Here is a 3,389-nt window from a genome sequence, read left to right on the forward strand (position 1 = left end):
GTCAGAAGCAGATAGTCTAAAACTTAAAAGAGTGCCTCATGAGAAAAACAAAACGAAACAAAGGGAACTAACAAAAAACACTTAGTCACCACTAGTTCTGGCTTTCTGTGACAAGACAGAGTCTTAGACACAAACCGAGACAAAATAATGAGATAAACCCACTGGTTTGTGAGGCCTGCTCAAAACCTAGGCTTATACAATGCTACACAAACAAGCAACTTAGTTTCTTGAAATTTATGCAGGAAATTTTTTTTTATAAAGTTGATGCAATTCAACAGAAAAACAGGTTCTATGTAAAACTTAATTTGTCAGAGTCCCTCTGATTTAAAAAAAAAGTAAGCATTGAGCAAAGCTTTTTTTTTAATGTAAATGGGAACTCATTTTCTTAAAGTGATCACTGAAATCCTAAATTACTTCAAATATATTCAGCTTATAGCTTATAGTGAATCCCAGACCAATGTCCTACTAGGGAGGAAATCTAAGCTCACTTACCAAAAATGCTTCAAAACTTTCTCTAAAGTTAATTCATGAAACAAACCAATAAACAAATTTCTGGGAAATTTATTTTCTTATTCATCATAAGGGCAGGAGTAATTTGAGAAGCAGCTTGTTTAGCTGACTTGTGAAAAGGAAAGTTTATACAGTATTAGGAAAGAATAAAAAGGATCTGACTCTAGAGAGGCAGAGGGAATAAGAGTGGGAAGAACAGGAGCAGGCACCCGACATTGCACTTCTTTTTGTTTAGTTAGTTTAGAAGCTATCCTATATTGAGACAATTTTTATTATCATGATGTCTTTTAGAAGCCTCAAAGTACCTATTAAAACAGACTTCCTATTGAACCTGTTTGATGTAGGAGCCCTTCTTTTCCAATTTACTGTTCAGGAATACAAGTTTAGACAATTCAAAAGAACGCTAATGTGACCATACATTTTCCAGATGGTCTTTGGTGAGATTACACCAAACAGATAAATACAAAAAAGTGGTAGAGCCTTAATGGTTGTCCATACACTGGGCAAGAGTCCCTGATGAGAACTCCACATTGCCCCTAGACACAGCATTTCCCATTTTCAAAGAAGGTTTGAGTTTGTTCAAAATTTAGGACTCTAATTAAGACTCAGTAAAATCCTAATGGAGATTACTGCTGGGTTTGGACACTGTATTGTTTAAACCAACATGTTCCCTTCATAGAGTGAGCTTTTGCTTCCGGCTGGCAGGAAGCCTAATGCTCTGGCCTGCCTCAAAACCCAGCTTATCCTGTCATAGTGTATCTTTAACCTCTTCTGTGGCAGGCAGCCACCCTATCGTCTTTTATTTGTTGTTTTGTACCTTGGTTTTCTTTGCGGTTTAAGGAGCCTGAGATTCCACAAACTCAAAAATTTCTAGTACAGTAAATTCCCGTACTTCACACTACTGCTATTAAACTATTGCTTTCAAGTCAATTCCAACTCACAGCAACTCTACAGGACAGAGTAGAATTGCCCCATAGAGTTTCCAAGGAGTGCATGTTGGATTTGAACTGCTACCTTTTGGTTAGCATCCACAGTTCTTAACCACTATGACACCAGGGTTTCCCTACTGCCACTGGTGGAGGCAAATTTGGCAAAAATCCTTGCAAAACCAAAATGAAAACAGACAACATAAAATGAAACAGAAAGGACAAAACAAAACTAGATCCTTCAATAATCCTCAAAGAACTCAAATGCAAAGAGTTCTATTTGAAAGGTCACTCACCCATTTCCAGTCCCCTCAGATCCGTGGAAGCAGAGAACTCAAAGAACTTATGCTGGACCAGGGTCCACTGCAGATAGTGAGCCTTCAAATGCCTCATATCAGACACTAACAAATGTCAAAGAGCAAGACTGGAGTCTCCATTAGAATTAAAGCAAAGAGTTTTATTGAAGGAACAACCACAATTTGAACTGGGGAGAAGCTCAGTCCACAAATTGAAAATAAGTTCTCCAAAAGCTCAAGATGTACCCATTTCCATGAGTTGATTCTGACTCACAGTGACCCTATAGGACAGAGTAGAACTGCCCCCTGTAGGGTTGCCAAGGAGTAGTTGGTGGATTAGAACTGCTGATGTTTTGGTTAGCAGCTGAGTTTTTAACCACTTCACCACCAGGGCTCCTTAAGATGTACAGATGTATTTACATAGTGAAGTGAGGAACTGGCAGCACAATCTTCTTGATTGGCTACACATTAATTAGTTCTTGCAGTAATAATTTTCTGATTGACTACATGTTAAACAGTTACTGTGAAAACTATAAATATGCTAAGCAAATACTGGAGAAACCATAAGCATTCTAAAACAAATTGTTCCTAACTTTTGATTGGTTGAAAAATAGAACAAGCAGCTGAAAGTTTAACAGACGTTTCCTGGAATAGTGTGTATTATGATTTCTGAGAATACCCGGTTCCTGAAGTTGGCAGTAAACAAAAAAATGGAGTTTAGTATAGTCTCTTAGGCAGAAGTCTTTCTCATGTTAAGCACCTTGATTGCCTGGGTTTGGGGGGCTCTTATATACCACTGAAAGTTAAAATTTGTCTAAACTTTTCATTGACTGACTTAAGTGTAGATTTGTAAAAGGATCTTTTCTACCAACAACCTATGAGTTTTAGAAATCCAACACATAAAAATTACCGCAACAATGCCCAAATCTGAAAAAATCTATGGGATATTCTGTACAACTTTATTCCAAAATAAGAATCTCTAAGTGAGATCAAAATAGAGACACTATATAATCTAATATTAACCTGCACTTTCACTCTCTGACAAAGAAAGTAACTCAAGAACATATCTAAATTAAAATAATTTTGTATAGTGCTTGCTTTGGCAGCACATATACTAAAATTGGAATGATACAGAGAAGATTAGCACAGCCCCTGCACAAGGATGACATGCAAATTCGTGAAGTGTTCCATATTTTGGGGAAAAGACAGTCTTTTTAACAAATAGTGCTGGCATAACAGGATATCCATCTGTAAAAAAATGAAACAAGACTCTTACCTCACTCCATGTGCAAAAAAGAACTCAAAATGGATCAAAGACCTAAATATAAAATCTAAAATGATAAAGATCATGGAAGAAAAAATAGGGACAACGTTAGGAGCCCTAATACATGGCATAAACAGTATACAAAACATTATAAAGAATGTAGAAGAAAAACTAGATTACTGGGAGCTCCTAAAAATCAGACACCTATGCTCATCCAAAGACTTCACCAAAAGAGTAAGAAGACTACCTACAGACTGGGAAAAAAGTTTTTAGCTATGACATTTCCAATCAGCACCTGATCTCTAAAGTCCACATGCTACTGCAAAAACTCAACTGCAAAAAGGCAAATAAGCCAATTTAAAAATGGGCAAAAGATATGAACAGACACTTCAC

At 36.7% G+C, this 3,389-nt stretch overlaps 1 non-coding gene across 1 annotated transcript; it reads left to right on the forward strand.

Annotated features, from left to right (window-relative positions):
• Positions 1-2,822: 2,822 nt before the first annotated feature.
• LOC111750392 (U6 spliceosomal RNA) lies at positions 2,823-2,929 on the forward strand. Its single transcript, XR_002785533.1, has one exon. It is a non-coding gene; the product is annotated as a U6 spliceosomal RNA (small nuclear RNA).
• Positions 2,930-3,389: the final 460 nt, after the last annotated feature.

The sequence above is a fragment of the Loxodonta africana genome, chromosome 16 (genome assembly GCF_030014295.1).
Source record: "Loxodonta africana isolate mLoxAfr1 chromosome 16, mLoxAfr1.hap2, whole genome shotgun sequence".
NCBI classification, from domain to species: domain Eukaryota; kingdom Metazoa; phylum Chordata; class Mammalia; order Proboscidea; family Elephantidae; genus Loxodonta; species Loxodonta africana.